This window comes from Hemitrygon akajei, chromosome 9 (genome assembly GCF_048418815.1).
Source record: "Hemitrygon akajei chromosome 9, sHemAka1.3, whole genome shotgun sequence".
In the NCBI taxonomy this organism is placed as follows: Eukaryota; Metazoa; Chordata; class Chondrichthyes; order Myliobatiformes; family Dasyatidae; genus Hemitrygon; species Hemitrygon akajei.
The window spans coordinates 66,351,630-66,373,207 of record NC_133132.1 but is presented as its reverse complement, the minus strand read 5'-3'; the positions used below and the strand labels follow the sequence as shown (position 1 = coordinate 66,373,207).

The window sequence follows — 21,578 nt, the reverse complement described above, 5'->3', positions numbered from 1 at the left end:
TTTATAAGAAGTGATAGTATTCTAGACCTGCCACAACTGCCAAGCATCCTTCGATGATTCAGGTTTAGTCCAGACTTGCTACTTCACCCATGAGATGGCTTTCCAGAAATCGTACCTGGACTTCTGCTAAGTTTCTTGTTCACCAGACTTGAATACTTATGACCTGGCCCTCAGCAGATTATGAATCTCATGGTTCATCTGGGGCTTCTGATTGGGAAAGACTTTGAATGATTTAGTGAGAACGCATTCATCAATAACTGTTTTAATAAGGTTTGTGACAACCATGGTGATTTCACAGATCCACAGATAAATCCTTGAACATGTCCTAGTCCACTGACTTGAAGCAATCCTGTAGCCACACCTCTGCCTCTTGCGACCTCCTCTTTGTTGTCCTAATATCTTTAGCCTCTGCCTAAATGCAGGTAGGAGGACAACCAGGTGATCCAATTTACTGAAATGCAGTTTGAGTATAGAACGGTAAGCATCCCTTATTTTAGTATAACAGTGGTCTAGTGTGTTGGGACCTCTGGTACTACAGGTTATACACTGAATGTAATTTGGCAGGGTTTTCTTCAAACAAGTCTGGTTGAAGTCCCTGACTATGGTTTGAAATGCATTGGGATGGACTGTTTCTTGTTTTGTGCAGTATCTCAAGTGCTTGATTATAGATGGCCAGTGGTATGTAAACTGTGGTCAAGGTTATGGAAGGGATCTGCCTTGGTAAATAGACGGATGGCATTTGATCATTAGGTGTTCAAGGTTGGGGGAATACGAGTTTGACAAAAGCGCCACATCAAAGCACCATCAAGAGTTTATCATGAAATACACACTTCCACCTTTTGCCTTTTCTGAATCAGCAGTTTGATCCATCCAGTAAATCAAGAAACATTCCAGATTGATCATTGTATCTGGAGTGGCTGAAGACAGCAAGTCTCACACAGGCATAGAATAGAACAATCCCTTATTTCTCTCCAATAGAGCAGTCTTGACGTGAGATCCTCCATTTTATTTTTCAGTGACTGCATGTTTGCAATCAAGATACTGGGTAGAGGGTGCCTCAACCTTCTGTTTCAGCTTGGCTTGAAGTCCTTCCCTCCTGCATGGCCTCTGGCCATGGTGATGAACTTTTGTCCACTTGAAGCTGCCATACATGCTTGGTCTGCTGAGTCCTTCAGAAGATCGTGAAATCTGTAAATCATTAAGTTGAGTTAAAACTATATTGCTTAAAGGGAAATTACATACTGCAGATTGCAGTGAGAGTAATTTGAAAGACGCACAGCTAGAATTACTGTTCACTGTCACAGAATGTTGCCAAGGTTCACTAGCACCATCTTGTATCTCCTTTTCTCCTGCTCTTAAGAATTTTTAAGATAACTTTCCTATTACTGGTGTTAGACAAACAGGTCTGTAATTGCCAGGCTTTCCCCTGCTGTGCTCCTTGAAAAGAAGGGTGGTTTCTGCCATCCTTCAGTTATATGGTACCTAAGTTGTGACTAGTGAAAATTTAAGAATCTCAACCAGAGATTCAACAATCTCTTTCCTTGCCTCCCATTGCAGCTAAGGTTAAACCTCATCCAGTCCTAGAGATTTATCTATCAAGTTAGAATAGTACAGCACATTACAGGCCCTACGGCCCACAATGTTGTGCCGACCCTCAAACCCTGCCTCCCATATAACCCCCCCCACCTTAAGTTCCTCCATATACCCACTTTTATCTCTAATCGGTCCCACCTTCACCTGTCATCCTTTTGTTCTTCACATAATTGAAGAATGCCTTGGGGTTTTCCTTTACCCTACTCGCCAAGGCCTTCTCATGCTCCCTTCTTGCTCTTTTCAGCCCCTTCTTAAACTCTTTTCTTGCTACCCTATCTGATCCTTGCTTCCTAAACCTCATGTATGCTGCCTTCTTCCACCTGACTAGATTTTCCACTTCACTTGTCACCCATGGTTCCTTCACCCTACCATTCTTTATCTTCCTCACCGGGACAAATTTATCTCTAACATCCTGCAAGAGATCCTTAAACATCGACCACATGTCCATAGTACATTTCCCTGCAAAAACATCATCCCAATTCACACCCGCAAGTTCTAGCCTTATAGCCTCATAATTTGCCCTTCCCCAATTAAAAATTTTCCTGTCCTCTCTGATTCTATCCTTTTCCATGATAATGCTAAAGGTCAGGGAGCGGTGATCACTGTTTCCCCAGATGCTCACCCACTGACAGATCTGTGACCTGACCCGGTTCGTTACCTAATACTAGATCTAGTATGGCATTTCTCCTAGTCGGCCTGTCAACATACTGTGACAGGAATCCATCCTGGACACACTTAACAAACCCTGCCCCATCTAAACCCTTGGAACTAATCAAGTGCCAATCACTGTTAGGGAAGTTAAAGTTACCCATGATAACAACCCTGTTATTTTTGCACCTTTCCAAAATCTGCCTCCCAATCTGCTCCTCGGTATCTCTGCTGCTATCAGGGGGCCTATAGAATACCCCCAGTAGAGTACCTGCTCCCTTCCTGTTCCTGACTTCCACCCATACTGACTCAAAAGAGGATCCTGCTACATTACCCACCCTTTCTGCAGCTGTAATAGTATCCCTGACCAGTAATGCCACCCCTCCTCCCCTTTCCCCCGCTCTCTATCCCTTTTAAAGCACTGAAATCCAGGAATATTGAGAATCCATTCCCACCCTGGTACCAGCCAAGTCTCCGTAATGGCCACTACATCATAATTCCATGTATGTATCCAAGCTCTTAGTTCATCACCTTTGTTCCTGATGCTTCTTGCATTGAAGTACACACATTTTAGCTTTTCTACCTTACTACCTTTATATGCTTTATTCTGCTGTTCTTTCCTCAAAGCCTCTCTATATGTTAGATCTGGCTTTACTCCATGCACTTCTTTCACTGCCCTATCGCTCCGGGTCCCATCCCCCTTGCAAATTAGTTTAAACTCTCCCGAACAATGCTAGCAAACCTACCACTAAGTTCACTAAGACCTTGAGCATGTCCTTTTTATATTTTCCCTTTTCCAAAGGTGGATTATTCAGTGATTACAAAAAACACATTATTAGAATATCACCATACAGTCTATTGACAGCTTCAAATTATAACATGTAAATCACTATCCAGAATGTACTTAAGGATTTGTGGCACCCACCGGTCCTGAAAATACCCCATTGTATCAGTAGATATTGAATCATCCAGGGAATAGGCACATGTCCTGTTTTATTTATGGAGACTTGCACTAGTATGTCACCTACTTCTTCACTAAATCCCTCAAATACAAAGTCTGTTTCCTTCATAATACCAGTGGAAAGTATTCATTTACAACTTTACCTATGCCCACTGACTCTATGTGCAAATTGTGCCTGTTATCCCCATAATGTGTTGTACTCATTCCCTGTTGTTCTTTTGACTTTAATATCCTTATAAGATCCTTTCATATTTACCTTATTACTGCCTTCTAGTTGTATTTTGTGAACCCTCTTTGTCTCCTTAATTTCCATGTTAAGCACCTCCCTACACTTTTTATATTCTTCTTTGGCCACCCTTGCCTTTAGTTCTCTATAACTGCCATATGGTTCATTAATTTCTCTTTATTCTCCCCCAGTATCCTTGGTCATCCAGGGTTCCTTATTCTTTATACCCTTAGCTTTAACCCTTACTGGAATACGTTGGCCCGGAACTCTCATGATTTCTCCTCTAAATGTTTCCCAGTATACAGATGTTCTATGCACTATACACTCAGTGGCCACTTTATTAGTTATACCTGTACACTGTAATGTACTGTGTGAGTATCCGTAGGCCAGAGTGCGTATGATGTGAGAACAGGGGTTAAGAAAATGGAGGTCTGTTGAATAAACATGGTTGTTCAATATACTGCGGTGTCCGAGTCACATCAATACTACGTGGTGTCAGAAGTAGTTGTGGGACAGAAATAAGAAATAAAAGATGTCACAGTTACAGCCAGCGTCGAGTTTAAGTCTACGAGGTAATCTTGCTGAGAACTGGAAAGTATTGATCCAGCAGTTTGTGCTGTTTTGCACCTCTAGCGGCGTAGCTGAAAAGACTGAGAAAGTGCAATGTACTACTTTTCTGCATGTGGCGGGGGCAGAAGCAATAAAGGTTTGCAACACGTTTGTTCTCCAAGATGATGAGCAAGATAAAATTGAAGTGTTGAAGAAAAAGTTTCAAGATTACTGCAAATCGAGAAAAAACCTACCGTACATCCGACACTTATTTTTTACGAGGGCCAAGGACCGACAGAGACCATAGACGCCTATGTAACAGATTTGAAGAACAAGGCAAAAAACTGTGAGTTCAGACAACTGCATGATTCTTTAACACGCGACAGGATTGTATGCGGCATATGAGATGATCATGTGAGAGGCAGGCTATTGAGAGAGGCAGAGCTTACATTAGAAAAGGTGATTGATGTTTGCCGTGCCAGTGAGATCACGTCAAGTCAGGTTAAAGTGCTTAATGAAGAGGTTGAAGTGCACAAAATAAAAACTGTGAAAACTGACAAGAGTAGGACAAGGCCAGCTCCACAGGATGATCAAGAGGAAGTTAACTGCAACAGATGTGGTTATAAACATTGGATACAGAAAATGTCCAGCCTTTGGTAAGACATGCAAATTATGCAGAAAAAAAATCACTTTGCAAAGATGTGCAAATCGCAGGAGCACGCAAGGAAAATGCATGCTGTGGAACAGAGTGAGGACAACAGTGGCATGTTCATTGGCACAGTTGAAGTGGAACAGGAGGTATCCATCAAGAATATTGACAATGCAGTGATGGAGGATGAAGATGATTGGACTCAAGATCTGAAAATAAACAGGAGGAATGTGACATTTAAGCTTGACACTGGGGCAAAGTGCAATGTAATGTCAGCAGAAACATTCAGCTCACTGGACTTCAGAGGAAGACTGAGAAAATCTACCTGCAAAAATCCATATTTTGGCCACAAGACAGCACCATTGGGAAAGAAAACACTCACCTGTGTGTACAAAGGACAAAAACACAAGATAGAGTTTGAGATAATATAGCAACATGTTTCAGCAATACTGGGCAAAGCAACATGCACAAAGCTAGGCCTGGTGAAGCGAATCTATGATGTTGAGAAAGAAAATGACATTCTCAAAGACTTTGCTGACTTGTTTTCTGGATTAGGATGTTTACCAGGGAAACACCATATCCACATTGATCCAACTATTGCACCAGTCGTGCATGCCCCGAGAAGGATTCCAGTTGCTCTCAGGGATCGAGTAGTGGAGGAGCTACACAGAATGGATCAGATGGGAGTCATAACGAGACAAATAGAACTGACCGACAGGATGAATAGTATGGTGACATTGGTCACAGAAAAAAAGATGAGGATTTACATGGATCCACAAGATCTCAACCGAGCCATCAAAAGAGAGCACTATCCGCTGCTCACAGTTGAAGAGGTTGTCTCCTGCATGCCTAATGCGAAACTCTTTTCAGTATTAGACGCAAATCAAGGTTTCTGGCAGATCAAGCTGGATGAGGAAAGTTCCAAATTATGCACTTTCAACACGCCCATAGGGAGGTATCGTTTTCTGTGTCTACCCTTTGGGATTTCTTCTGTGTCAGAGGTATTCCAGAAGTCCGTGGCACAAATGATTGAAGGCCTGGATGGAGTGGTCAATATCATTGATGATTTGCTGGTATGGTGTGACACAATTGAGGAACATGATCAGAGACTGAGGAAGCTCCTGGAGAGAGCACATGAGTACAACCTAAAACTGAACAAAAGTAAATGTAAGATCAGAACTACAGAGATCAAATACATAGGTCACATACTCAGTGCTGATGGGCTAAAACCAGATAATGAAAAGGTCAGGGCTGTGGTACAGTTACCACCACCCGAAGATAAGCAAGAACTATTGAGGTTCATGGGCATGATACAGTATCTTGCCAAATTCATTCCCAACTTATCAAAGTTCTGTGCTGCACTTTGAAAGCTACTAGAGAGCAACACTGAATGACATTGGGAAGATGAACAAAAGAAAAGTTTTGACACATTGAAGCAGTTGGTTACCAATGCACCAGCACTCAAGTTCTATGATGTCAATAAACCGGTGACGATGTCTGTGGATGCCAGTTCGGAGGGAATAGGAGCTGTTATACTGCAGGATGGGAGGCCTGTGGCATATGGATCATGAGCACTTACAGACTGTCAACGCCGATATGCTCAAATTGAGAAGGAATTACTCGCCATAGTTTATGGGTGTAAGAAGTTCCACCAATATGTATATGGCAAAGAAATCCAGGTTGAGAGTGATCACAAACCACTTGAGAGCATCTTCAAAAAGCCACTTCACCAAGCTCCTATGAGGCTGCAAAGGATGATTCTCAAGCTACAGAGGTACAATCTCACAGTCACCTATAAGCCATGAAAAGAACTGCACATCACTGATGCTCTGAGCCATGCTTACCTCAAAGAGCAAAAGGAAGAGTTGCTAGGAAGAGAGCTGGAGGTCAACTGGGTTATACCTCAGCTACACATCTCTGAGGAGAAGTTGAACATGTTCAGGAAAGCGACTGTAGATGATCCTGAAATGCAAATGCTAAGAAACATTACAATGAATGGATGGCCAACAGAAAAAAAAGATGTTCCAAAAGAAATACAGAAATACTGGACTTTTAAAGAGGTTATCAGCTATGCATCAGGACTAATGTTCAAAGCGGCACAACTCATCGTACCAAACCAAATGAGACAGGAAATGCTCAACAGAATTCATGAGTCACACCTGGGGATAGTGAAATGTAAAGAAAGAGCAAGGGACATTCTCTATTGGCCAGGTATGTCAACTCAGATAGAGGACATTGTGTCTCAGTGTGCTGTCTGTAATGAAAACAAAAACAGCAATTCAAGAGAGCCTTTGCTTCCCCATCCACTACCAGGAAAACCATGGGAGAAGATTGGCACAGATCTCTTTCACTACAATGGTGCACAATATCTGCTTTGTGTGGACTACTATTCAAAATATCCGGAGATCACCAAGTTAAGTGATACGTCCAGTCAAGGTGTCATTACCGCAATGAAGTTGACATTTGCAAGACATGGTATTCCAGATATTGTCGTTAGTGACAATGGTCCACAATATGCCAGTGGTGAGTTCAGAGGGTTCTCAGAAAGCTGGGAATTTCAACATGTTACTTCCAGTCCAGGGCACGCTCAGTCTAATGGACAAGCAGAGAGAACTGTACAAACTGTCAAGAACATGCTCAAGAAGGCACAAAGCAGCAACGGTGACCCTTACATTGCTCTGCTTGAATACCGCAACACACCGATTGTGGGTGTGGGGTTCTCTCCTGTGCAGCTGTTGATGGGACATCGTCTGAAGTCCAAACTGCCAACATCCACAACTCTACTGACTCCTGAAGGTAATCTTCAAGTACATGACAAGCAAAAGTACAAGCAAATAAAACAAAAGAGCTACTATGACAAACATACAAGACAGTTGCCAGATCTGCATACAGGTGAAAGTGTCAGAATACAGAGAGGAGACACTTGGCAACCAGCTGTAGTGGTGAACAGACATCAGCAACCAAGATCCTTCATAGTTCGCACGCCGGATGGAAGAGTCTACAGAAGGAACAGGAAGCAACTGCTAAAGACAGGTGAGAGGGAGTTTCCACGTACAGATGCACAGGACATTTCCACAGATACAGACATGGAAACAAACAACACCAAGAGTGAGGGGTGCGATGAAACCCCATGGCGCAATGAAGGTGAAGGTTCGGCACAGGCCGACAGAGGTGGAAATGCAGACCGCAAAGACACAGAGGTCACTCGAGAGACTGACTCTGATGAAGGACAAGCACAGTCACAGTTGTATTGCACACGGTCTGGGAGATAAGTCAAACTTCCAGTGAGATACAGAGACTAAATCTACCTACAGTCTCACACAGTTTGAGGCAAAGACACACGTTATAAGTTCCAAGGTGTGAAATAAAAGGTTTATTAGTCTATGTTAGTAAAAGAAAATATACTGTTGTTAGTATTGTAAGATACAATGTAAAATACAGCATAAGAAGTTAAGATTTTTTTTTAGTTTATGTCATGGCTGTTGCAATGTAAGAAAGGCATTGTTTTGGTAATTCACAGTGTTGTAAAAAAAATCTTGAGAAGGGGGATGTAATGTACTGTGTGAGTATCCGTAGGTCAGAGTGCGTATGACGTGAGAACAGGGGTTAAGAAAATTGAGGTCTGTTGAATAAACGTGGTTGTTCAATATACTACGGTGTCCGAGTCACATCAATACTACGTACACCTGTTTGTTAATGCAAATATTTAATCAGCCAATCTGTGGCAGTATTTTAATGCCTAGGAGTATGCAGACATGATCAAGTGGTTCATTTATTGTTCAGATCAAACATCAGAATGGAGAAGAAATGTGATCTAAGAGACTTTGATTGTTGGTGCAAGTACCTCAGCAACTGCTGATATTCTGGAATTTTCACACACAACAGTCTCTAGAGTTTACAGAGAAAGGTGCTTAAAACAAAAAATAACATCCATGGAGCAACAATTCTGTGGGTGTATATGCCTTATTAATGAGAGAGGTCAGAGAGGAATGACTAGACCGGTTCAAGCTAACAGGAATGCGACAGTAACTCAAATAATCACTCGTTACAACAGTGGTGTGCAGAAGATCTTTTTTGAATGGATAGGCTACAGCAGTAAAAGACCATGAATGGTATCTCCTGTACCTAATAAAGTGGCAACTGAGTGTCTATACCATCGGTCTGTCTTTGCCATGTTCTTTCTTATTTCAATGAAATTGGTTTTCCTCTAATTTAAGGCTGGTATTCCAGGTCCATCCCTATGTTTTTGAATAACCTCTTTGAAATATACAGAATTACAATCAGTCTCCAAAATACTCTCCCACTGATGCTGCCTCCTCTTGACTGGCTATATTCCCAAGATAAGGTTCAGGAATTATCTTTACATTGTCAGACTATCAAGTCAAGTCAAGTCAAGTCAAATCACTTTTATTGTCATTTTGACCATAACTGCTGGTGCAGTACATAGTAAAAATGAGACGACGTTTTTCAGGACCATGGTGTTACATGACACAGTACAAAAACTAGACTGAATTACGTAAAAAAAACACAGAGAAAGAGAAAGCTACACTAGACTACAGACCTACACAGGACAGCATAAAGTACACAAGAACAGTGCAGGCATTACAATAAATAATAAACAGGACAATAGGGCAAGGTGTCAGTCCAGGCTTCGGGTATTGAGGAGTCTGATAGCTTGGGGGAAGAAACTGTTACAAAGTCTGGTCGTGAGAGCCTGAATGCTTCGGAGCCTTTTCCTAGATGGCAGGAGGAAGAAGAGATTGTTTGAGGGGTGCATGGGGTCCTTCATAATGCTGTTTCCTTCTTTAAAAAACATTATTGAACATATCTCAAAAATTCTACCCCCTCTGATCTCTTTACTCTCTGTCAGGGGTTTCCAACCTGGGGTCCATGGACACCTTAGTTAATGTTAGAGGTACATGGCATAAAAAAGATTGGGAATATCTGCTCTAAGGCCATCTCAGTTAATATTTGGGGAATCAAAATTCCTTTGTATTATGAGCCTCTTTTTATTACTTCTCTCTATTATTTGCTTGTTCCGCTATCTCCTCTTTAGGAGCTCTGTAATACACCCTCAGCAAAATGATAACATTTTTTTTGTTTCAGATTTTTACTTGTATGGCCTCATTTGGTGAGCCTTTTTAAGATACTTACCCTCAATACTGAAGCAGTCCTGGACTAAAGTGCACTGTCAGCTCCTCTTTTACATCTCTCTCTGGCTCACTTGAAAATTCTATACCTCAGATAATGACTTCCCAGTCCCAAACATTACCCCTGACAGAGGTGTTTGTAACCAGATAGCATAGGTTTAAGTTAAGAAGCATAAGCTTTAGAGGGGATATAGGAAAGAAATGTTTCCTCAGAGGTTGGTGGTTAGTTTTGTCGATATGGTGTGAATATTTATAACATCTAAGAACTATCTAGATAAGCACCTGAATCATAGAAGACTACAAGCTATCACTAAATAATAAACAGGTTCCATCTTTATAGATATCTAGAAGTAAATTTTGTTCAAACATTGAAAAATACATTAAAAAAAACTTGACAACATTGCAATGAATGGCATCAAAAGCGCAGAAAACTAAGAGCAATAATTATAATGAGTAGGGAAGGAAAATAGGTTTTCCATTTGTAGGAATGAACATATATAGATATGGCAGACTTTCAAATTTAATAATATTATGTGAACTTGCTTGAATAGAGGATGTCTGTAAATCATTTGGTACAGGCTGTTCTGTATTTGCCATCTGCTGGTAAAGGCTGTTAGTGTAAATAGGTACTTGAGTGGCATGGACAGCACCGTCTCTTTTGCAATATGCATATTTTTCAAAGCATCTTTATTGTATCTCCTGAATTTTCTAGCTTCCATGAACTTCTCCACAGTAAATATAGAGGAGAAATATTCAGTTAAGACCTCAGCCATCCCCTATGATTCCACACATACAGGCTATATTGATCTTTAAGGGGCCTTATTCCCACTCCTATTTGTATTTATACAGTATACTTACAGAATCTCTTTAAGATACTCATTTACTCATGATGTTGTGCCAAATTAATTAAACTAGTGCCTAACTAAACTAATTCTCTGCCTACACAATGTCCACATCTTTCTATTCTCTGCACAATCATGTGCCTGTCTACAGCCTTTTAATTGTTTGTATTGTATTTGCCTCCACTTCTGTCTTCCAGGAATGAAAGGGTTACAGTATAAGGAACGTCTGGCAGCTCTTGGGCTGTATTCCCTGGAGTTCAGGAGAATGGGGGGGGGGGGGGATCTTACAGAAACATTCCGAATATTAAAAGGCCTGAACAGATTAGATATGGCGAAGTTATTTCCCATGCTAGAGGAGTCTTGGACAAGAGGGCACAACTTCAGGATTGAAGGACGCCCATTTAGAACAGAGATGTGGAGAAATTACTTTAGTCAGAGGGTAAATTTGTTGCCACGAGCGGCTGTGGAGGCCAAGTCATTGGGTGCATTTAAGGCAGAGATAGATAGGTTCTTGATTAGCCAGGACATCAAAGGATATGGGGAGATGTCAGGAGAATGGGAATGACTGGAAGAATTGGATCAGCCATGATTGAATGGCGGAGCAGACCCAATGGGCTGAATGGCCTATTTCTGCTCCTATATCTTGTGGTCTTATGGTCTTATCCTATCCTTGACAGTAGTATTAGATATTTCAACTCTGGGAAAAAGATACTGGCAGTCTACTCTATATCTGCCACTCATAATAAAATGGCTGTCTGCATGCAAGTCATATTTTCTCAATTTGATTGAATATTTTGGTTAGGTGATGGAGGTGTTTGATGAGGGTAGAGCTCTGGATGTTGTTTACATCAATTTTAGTATGTCTTGACAAAAGGTCACTCATGATAGGCTCATCCAGAAGACTAAGACGCATGGGATCCATGGTCACTTGGTCATTTGGATGCAGAATAGGCTTGCCAATAGGTAGTGGGATGTATTCTAGCTGTGACTGGTATTGTTCTACAGGGATCTGTACTGGGACCTTTGCTGTTTGCAATATATACAAATGACCTGGTTGAAAATGCGGATGGGTGGGCTAGTAGGTTAGGGGATGATACAAAGGCTGGTGCTGTAGAAGATTCAAGATTGTTTAATGTAATTTCTAGTACACAAGTGTAAACAAGAAATAAAAAAATGTTACTCCAGATCTGATGCTGCACAAAAAAACACAATAAAATCAAGAACATAATATAGATTGCTTGTATGTCCACCTGGTTACACTAGGCACAAGAGTGTCTGTACATAAGGTGATTGACAGGAAATTATGAAATAGTGGTGAGGGGGGTGAGGAGGGGTGGGTTAGTAGGTGGGGGTATTGATTAGCCTTACTTCTTGGGGAAAGTAACTGTATGTGAGTCTGGTGGTCCTGTCATGGATGCTATGTAGCCCCTTCCCTGATGGCATTGAGAAAAGCAGCCCATGAGCAGGCTGGGTGGGATCCTTAATGATGTTACTGGCTTCCTCAGCTGCTCGTGGCAACAAATTCCACAGATTTACCACCCTCCGACTAAAGTAATTTCTCCGCATCTCAGTTCTAAATGGATGTCTTTCAATCTTGAAGTCATGCCCTTTTGTCCTAGACTCCCGTACCATAGGAGATAACTTTGTCATATCTAATCTGTTCAGGCTTTTTAACATATTGGCAGAGAAGGTGGAAAATAAGTTTAATCTGGCCAAGTGTTGCTCTTTGGGAGATCAAATGTAAAGGAAGAGGTACATAGTTAATGGCAAGACCCTTAACAGCATTGGTGTGTAGAACTATCTTGGATCCTAAGTCCATAGCTCTCTAAAAGTGGCTGCAAGAAGGCATGTGACATGCTTGCCTTTATTCGTCGAGGTATTGAGTTCAAGAATTGGGAAGTTACATTTCAGCTTTATGAAACTCTAATTAGGCTGCATGTGGAGTATTGCATTTCAGTTTTGGTTTCCCCGTAATAGAAATGATGTGGAGGCTTAGGAGAGACTGCAGGAGTTTTACCAGGATGCTGCCTGGATTAGAGTGCATGTGCTATAAAGATAAGTTAGACAAACTGGGGTTGTTTTCTTTTGATAGAAAGAGAGGCATATGATTATAGATTATGAGAAGCATAGATAGAGTAGGAAGTCTGTATCTTTCTCTCTGGGTCAGATATCTAATATCAAATGACATGCATTTAAGTGGAGGGGTGTAAGTTCAAAGTAGATATGCAGGGCAAGTTTTTGTTCTACAAAAAGAATGTTGAAAGCCCAGAATGCACTTCTGGTAGTAGAGACACTACCACTGAGGTGTTTAAGAGGGTCATAGATGAGCACAATGTGTATAGAAATGTGTGATATGGATATTGTGTGGGCAGAAGACATTACTTTAGTTAGAATTTAATTACTAGTTTAATTATTTCTACACAACATTGTAGGCCAAAGGGTCTGTTTTTGTAATACATTGTTCTATGTTCTAATCTTATAAACTCAATACTCCCCAATGCCATTAGGCTTTACAATTCTACCGCCAGGACTTAAGAACTTTTTAAAAGCTATTATTAATGCTTTTTGAGATAGTGATTTAGATGCATATCATATTTTTTTTACTGAGTTAAGTATTGTATGTAATTAGTTTTGCTACAACAAGTGTATGGGACATTGGAAAAAAGTTGAATTTCCCCATGGGGATGAATAAAGTATCTATCTATCTATCTATCTATCTATTATCATGTCTTTCCTCAGCATCCTTTGCTCCAGGCAGAACAACCTTAGCCTCCAAAGCATGTAATTTTTAATCCAGGCACTATCTTGATTCCTCTTCTGCCTCCACATCCTTCCTGTAATGGCCCACCAAAATTGAATGCAATATTCCAGATGTGGCCTAACTAGAGTATTATAAAGCTGCAATATAACTCATTGCCTTGACTAATAAATACAAGCGTGCCATACGGCATCTCTACCACCCTATAAACCTGTGCGATCATTTTCAAGCAGTAATAGACTTGAATCCCCAGATCCTTCTGTATGTCAGTGCTATGAAGAGTCCTGCTGTTAACTGTGTACTTTCCCTTTACATTTATCTCCCAAACTGCAACACCTCAGACTTGAACTGATTAAACACATTGTGCTATTTCTCCACCCATATCTGTAAATATTCTATATCCTTAAGACCATAACAGATTGGGGCAGAATTAGAATATTCTATCAAGTCTGATTTATTATGCCTCTCCTGCCTTCTCCCTGTAACCTTTGACATCCTTACTAAGCAAAAGCCTATTAACCTCCCCCTTAAATATACCCAATGAATTGGCCTCCACAGCTGTTTGTGGTAATAAATTCCACAGATTCACCGCCCTCTGTCTAAAGAAATTCCTCTTTACCTCTGTTCTAAAGGGGCACCTTTCTTTTCTGAGTCTGTGCCTTCTGGTCCTAGACCCTCCTGTTATTGGAAGCATTCTCTCCATGCCCACTATATTTAGGGTTTTCTATATTCAATGTGAAGCCTCCTCATTCTTCTAAGCTCCAGTGATTACAGGCCCAGAACCATCAAACGCTCCTCATACATTAACTCTTTCATTCCCGGGATCAATCTCGTGAGCCTCCTTTGGACTTTCTCCAATTCCAGAATATCCCTTTTAAAATAAGGAATCCAAAACTGCTCATAGTACTCCAAATAGGTCTGACCAAAGTCATATAAAGCCTAAGCATTACACTCTTGCTTTTATATTCTAGTCCTCTCAAAATTAATGCTAACATTACATTAGTTATCCTATCTACAGACTAAACCTGGAAGTTAACATTTAGGGAATTCTGTACTAGGATGTAATGTTGGCCAGGTGAGGCAACACTTCACCTGTGAATCTGCTGGGGTCATCTATTATGTCCGGTGTTCCTGAAGCGGCTTTCTCTACATTGGTGAGACCTGTTGTAAATTGGGGAACCACTTCGTTGAGCATCTCTGCTCCATCTGCCAAAAGCAGAACTTCCCAATGGCCAAACATTTTAATTCCAATTCCTATTCCCATTCTGTCATGTTGGTCCACAGCCTCCTCTTGTGCCAAGATGAGGCCTCCCTCAGGGTAGAGGAGCAACACATGGGAAGCTTCCAACCTGATTGCATGAATATCAATTTCTCCTTCTGGTAATTTGTTTTACTTCTCCCTCTCTTCTACTTCTATTCCCCATTCTGCCTTTCCTCACCTGCCCATCACTTCCTCCTAGGTCCTCTCCTCCTTCCCTTTCTCCTATAGTCCATTCTCCTATCAGATTCCTTCTTTTCCAGCTCTTTACCTTTCCCACCCACTTGGCTTCACCTTCTTCTTCTTCCCTTGCCTTTTATTCTGGCATCTTTCCCCTTCCATTTCAGTCCTGATGAAGGGTCTCAGCCCGAAACATCGACATTTTATTCATTTCCATTGATGCTGACTGACCTCCCGAGTTCCTCCAGCATTTTGTGTATATTGCCATGGATTTCTAAGTCCCTATGCACCTCTGTTTGGAAATAGGCTGTGCCTTTATTCATTCCACCAAAGTGCATGACCATATACTATCCTACACTGTATTCCATCTGCCACTTCTTTGCCCATTCTCCTAATTTGTCCAAAACCTTCTGCAGACTCCCTGGTTCCTCAACACTGCATGCAATCCACCTATCTTTGTATTGTCTGCATTCTTGGTAATAAAGTTTTATTGTCTAGATCATAATACCATGAAAAGAAGTCGATCCCTACAGAACACCACTAGTCACTGGAAGCCTATCAGAAAAGGCCCCCTTTATTTTCACTGTTTGCCTTCTTCCAGTCTGCCAATCTTCTGTCCATGCTAGTATTATTGCTGTAATACAATGGGCTCTTAAATCATTTATCAGCCTCATGTCCTACACCTTACAGAAGGCTTTCTGAAAATCCAAGTAAATAACATCTATTGACTCTCCTTTGGCTATCCTGCCTGTTATTTCCTCAAAGAATCCCAACAAATTTGTCAAGCAAGATTTCCCCATAAGGAAACCACGTTGACTTTGGCCTATTTTATCATGTGCCACCAGGTACTCTGAAACTTAATCCTTAATATGTTGCCAACCACTGAAGTCAGGCTAACTCACCAGTGATTTCTGACTTTGGCTCCTTCCTTTCTTAGAATGGATTGACATTTGCAACTTCCCAGTCCTCTGGAACCATACGAGAAACTAGTGAGTTTTGAAAGATCACTAATAATGCCTCCTCAATTTCTTCAGTGACTTATCTAACTTCAGACCTTTCAGCAACCTAAACAACCTTTTGACTGCACTTATTTCTGCCTCCTGACACTCTCGAATGTCTGGATACTGCTGGTGTCTTCCATAGTGAAGATTAATGCAAAAATATGTATTCAGTTCATCTGTCATTTCTTCGTCCCCCATTACAGCCTCCAGTGTCATATTCCAGTAGACCGATATCCACCCTTTCTTCTCTTTTACTCTTTATATGTCTACAAACCGATATATATTTGGTATTGTTTTTTATATTATTGGCTAGTTTACTTTCATGTTTTATCTTTTCTCTCCTTATTGCTTTTTTAGTTACCTTCTGTTGGGTTTTAAAAGCTTCCCAATCCTCTAGCTTTTCAGTAATTTTTGCTATATTGTATTTGTTGCTGTTTGCTTTTAACTTCCCTTGTCAGCCACGGTTACCTCATTCTTCCTTTAGAATGCTTCTTCTTGAACTGATCCTGCACCTTCTGAATTACTTCCAGAAATTCTAGCCTTTGCTGCTCTGCCATCAGCTCAGCTAGTTTCCCCTTCCAATGAAATTTGGCCAGTTCCTTCTCATGCTTTTGCTCCACTGTAATACCAATACAGTACTTCTGATTTTAACTTCTCCCTCTCAAACGTCAGGGTGACCATTATGATTTTATGATCACTTCATCCTATGGGTTCCTTCACTTTAAACTCTCTATTTAAATTTGATTCATTGCACAATACCCAATCCATAAATGCCATTTCTCTAGTGGGTTCAACCAAGAAGCTGCTCTGAAAAGTCACTTCATAGGCATTCTACAAATTCCTTCTCTTGGGATCCAGCACAAACCTAATTTTCCCAATCTGCTTGTATGTTGAAATCACCCATGGCCCTCAACCTTTTTACTTTTACATTGACTTTTTTTACATGTCTTTTCTATCTCCTGTTGTAATTTGTACCCCATATCCTGGCTACTGTATATAACTCACATCTGTATCATTTTGTCCATGTAGTTTCTTAACTCTGTCCACAAGGATTCTACATCTTCTGATTCTATGTCACTTCTTTCTAAAGTTTTGATTTCATTTTTACCAACAGAGCCACCTCATTCCCTCTGCCCATTTGTCTGTCCTTTTGATTCAGTGTGTGTCCTTGCAGGTTAAGTTCCCAACTCTGATCTTCTCTCAGCCAAAACACATTATTGCCCACAATATCATACCTGCCAATTACTAACTGCACTATGAGATCATCTGCCTTATTTCGAATGGTGCGTGCATCCAAATATAATACCTTCAGTCCTGTCTGTATTCATCACATTTTTCAGTCTTTTTTTCATGTTACCAGGAGTTAAATTTTTAATTCTTTCTCAATCTTTTGTGGTTTTTTAAAATCCTAGAGTGTTTAGCAACCTCTCCTGTACTCTCCTTCCCTTTTAATTTATTATTACTTTTCTAAGCTATCGAACGCATCCCTCTACTATTTAGTATGTAGTCCTATGCACAACCCTTGTTATACACTTCAACAAGACCATGGTCCAGAATGGTTCAGGTGGAACCTGTCCCATCAACTCCCTCCTTCCCCATTACTTGTGCCAGTGTCCCACAAATTCAACCCTCTTCTCCCACACCAATATTTGAGGCATGCATTTTACTCTCTGATGTTATTAACCTTGTGCCAATTTGATTGTGGCTCAGGTTATTGGTTCTGTATTTAAATGTAGTCCCTAGTTTCTCAAATTACCTCCATAGAACCTTTTCCTTTCTTCCTCCTTTGTTGTCGGTACCTACATGGATCACAGCAAATGAACCTCTTTCCCCCCCCCCCCCCCCCCGGATTTGCACCTCCATCTGCAAATTGCTCTGCAGATCAGATGAGATGTGCTGAACCCGGGCACCAGGAAGACAACACAGTCTTTGGGGCTCTCTATCTTTGTAACAGCATATCATGTTTATATTCCTGACTATACTATCCCCAATTATAATTACATTTCTCTTTCCTCAACACTTTTGAATGGCTTCCTGAACCACTGTGCCATGGTTCGGTAGCTCATTGTTCCTACAGCCACACTCATTCTCACTGGGAGCAGCAATTTCAGACCTGTTGGGCAAACTCAAAGGCTGAGACTTCTTCAGCACTCCACTTGGATTCCACTACCTGCTTTACTCACAATGAAGCCCTCTTGGCCTTGACCACAGAACAAATCTGAAGTGTGGCTGCCACCTGAAACAAGTGACTCTTCCCCTCCCTGATGTACCAGTGTTTGAAGCTCATATTCCAGATCATCAGCCTTGAGCCTGAATTCTTTGAGAAACCAACCCTTGCTGCAGATGTGCTCACCAGGGACAGCAGTGGCATTCACCAGCAACCACATCATGCAGCTACTGCGCATCATTTGATCCTGCCATCCCTATTTTATTTAATTTGGTGTACAGTAATTTGGTATCCTTGTTAGTTATATAAAACTAATACTATATAAAAAGTTGTTCTTACCTGCACCTTACCAAAGTGGGCTTTGGCCTTCTTGTCAAAGTTTCTCAAACCAAAGGCTTAGATTGTAAACACCTCCACTGGCCCACTCAAACAATGGCCAATCCAAATTGGCCTCTGCTTCTTGTCACCAAAGCTTCTTGAGCCAAAGCCTCAGTTCCCCACTCTAACACTGGCTCACTCACACTATGGCTGCATCACTTAAACATTACTTCTTTTTATTGGCTCAGTTGAAACTCACAGGCAATGAAAGCAACACACACAAGTGTTGGAGGAACTCAGCAGCTCAGGCAGCATCTATGGAAATGAATAGATTGTCAACGTTTTGGGACAAGACCCTACTTCAGGACTGAGAAAGAAGGGGGAAGATGCCAGATTTAAAAGGTGGGGGGAGGGGAAGGAGGCGACTTAGAAGGTGATAGGTGAAGCCAAGTAGGTGGGAAAGGTTTAGGGCTGGAGAATAAGGGAGCTGATAGGAGAAGAGAGTAGACCATAGGAGAAAGGAAAGGAGTAGGGGCAGGTGAGAAGAGGTAGAAGGTGAGAGTGAAGAACAGAGGAAGAGGGAAGGGGAAATTTGTTTACCAGAAGGAGAAATTGATATTCATGCCATCAGGATGAAGGCTACCCAGATGGAATATAAGGTTGTTCCTCCACATTGAGGGTGGTGTCATCTTGGCACAAGAGGACACCATGGACTGACATGTCAGAAAGGGAATAGGAATTGGAATTAAAATGCTTGGCCAGCAGGAAGTCCCACTTATGGCAGATGGAGCAGAGATGCTTGACAAAGTGGTTACGAATTTATGATGGGTCACATCAGTATAGAGGAGGCAGCATTGGGAGCACTGGACACAATAGACAACCCCAGCAGATTCACAGGTGAAATATTGCCTCACTTGGAAGGACCATGGAGGTGTTTGAACAGGTGTAGTACTTAGGGTTAAGTGCCAGAAGGGAGATTAATGGGGAGGGATGAATGGACAAGGAAATCTCGGAGGGAGCGATCCCTGAGGAAAGCAGAAGTGGGGGGGGGGGATGTAGATCTGTTTAGTGGTAGGATCTCTTTGGAGATGGCAGAGTGTTGGGTAATGTGTTGGATGCGGAGGCTAAGGGGGTGGTAGAGGAATTCTATTAATATTAAGGGGCTGGGAAGATGGGGTGAATATGGATTTATTGGAAATGGAGGAAATGTGAGTGAGGACAGCATCAATAGTAAAGGGAGAGAAACCCTAATCCTTAAAGAAGGAGGATGTCCTGGAATGGAACGACATAGTGTATTTAATGGTTAGTGCAAATCTCATCCTAAATACTCCAAAGTGAAACTGACACATAATGAGACTTTCTGATTTTACTTTTCTGCTTTACTATGGAAATCTTTTGCACTATCCATAACACCACAGTTTTTTTATATTGTGAACGAATTTACTGACCCTCCTATCTACATTTTCACCGAAGGTAATTATATACCTCTATACCTAATGAAGTAGCCACTGAGTATAGGGTCATGGTTTCGTGCTACTTTAGCCTATCCACTTCAAGATTCCACGTTTGGTATGTTGAGAGATGCTCTTCTGTTGTAACACTTTGTTATTTGAGTTACTGTTACCTTCCTGTTTGCTTGAACCAGTCTGGCCATTCTCCTCTCGCCTCTCTCATTAACAAGGTGTTTTTGTCAATAGAACTGCCACTAACTGGATTTGTTTTGTTTTTGCACCATTCTCTGTAAACACTAGAGACTGTTGTGTGCGAATATCTCAGGAGATAAGCATGTACAAACCACCCCATCTGGCACCAACTATTATTCCACGAACAAAGTCACAGTTCCTTCCCTAATTCTGATGTTTGCTCTAAACAACAATTGAACCACTTGGTCATGTCTGCATGCTTTTATACATTGTGTTGCTGCTACATGATTGGCTAATTAGATATTTGCATTAATGAGCATGTGCACAGGTGTATCTAATAAGGGGGTCTCTGAGTGTATATCATAAACAGTGGAGGTCCAGAACACTACTAGTCATGGAGCTTCATCAATTACTAGACTCTGTCTGGCCTCTGTCTATGAGCAGGCCAATTCTGAATCTAAACAGCCAAATCCCTATGGGTCCCATGCATCTTAACCTTCTTGATAAGCTGTGTCAGACACCTTACAGAAATTCACCTAATCTGGCAATGCTAATTCATGTCTTCTTTTTGCCCTCCTGATTTTCCTCTTAAATATATCCCTTGTAATTCTCTGTGAATTCCTTTGATTCCAGCTGCTTACAATACCATAAGCCATAGAAGCAGAATTAGGCCATTTGGCCCATCAAGTCTGCTCTGCATCCTATCATGTCTTCTCCTGCTTTCTCCATGCAACATTTGTCGCTCTGATTAATCAAAAACCTATCAACTGCTGCCTTAAATATACTCAATGACTTGGCACCAAACAGCCGTCTGTGACAATGAATTCTACAGATATGTAACCCTTTAGCTAAAGTAATATTTCCTCATCTCTGTTCTAAATGGATGTCCCTCTATTCTGCGACTGTGTCCTCTAGTTTTAGACTTGATAGACTAGACACTGGTCTTAGATTTGATTTATGCCATCAGTGAGTACACTTACTTGGAGTGCTGCCACAAGAAAGCATCATCCATGATCAAAAATTCCCACCATCTTGGTCATATTCTCTTCTCTCTACTAACATAGATGCCTTAGGTCCCATACCACCAGCTTCAGGGACAGCTATTACCCTAAAATTATCAGTCTCCAGAACTGGCATGGATAACTTCATTCACCACTACTTTGAACTGATTTGATGACCAACAGACTCTCTATCGAGGACTCTTTACAAGTTGTATTCTCAGTAGTGTTTTTATTTGCACACTTTGTGTTCTTTTGTGCAGGGGTACTTTGGTTGTCTGCTAGTCTTTGTTTATGTTTCGTTTTTCAAAGAATTCTGTTGTATTTCTTTTTTTCCTGTATGTTCCTGCAAAAGAATCCAAGGTATGAAAATGAACATGGTAACATGTACATAATAAATTTACTTCAAACTTTGCCTTCAAATTGTTTTCCTGATCAGATCCTCAATATCCTTAAAGAGCCAGGGTTTCATAACCCTGCTGGCTCTGCCCTTCACTCTTCACTCTTAACAGGAGCATGTTGGCCCTGAGCTCTCCCTATGTCTCTTTTTAAAGCCTCAAACTAGCCAATTGCCTTTTACCAGCAAAAAAAATCTCTTCTAATCACTCTTTGCAAATTTCTGTTGAAAACCATCAAA

General features: G+C 41.2%; 1 protein-coding gene across 1 annotated transcript in view; it reads left to right on the top strand.

The window, feature by feature from the left end:
* The window catches only part of LOC140732658 (dynein axonemal heavy chain 8-like), a 952,247-nt gene that overhangs the window by 66,557 nt on the left and 864,112 nt on the right, over positions 1-21,578 (top strand). The window lies entirely within an intron of this gene.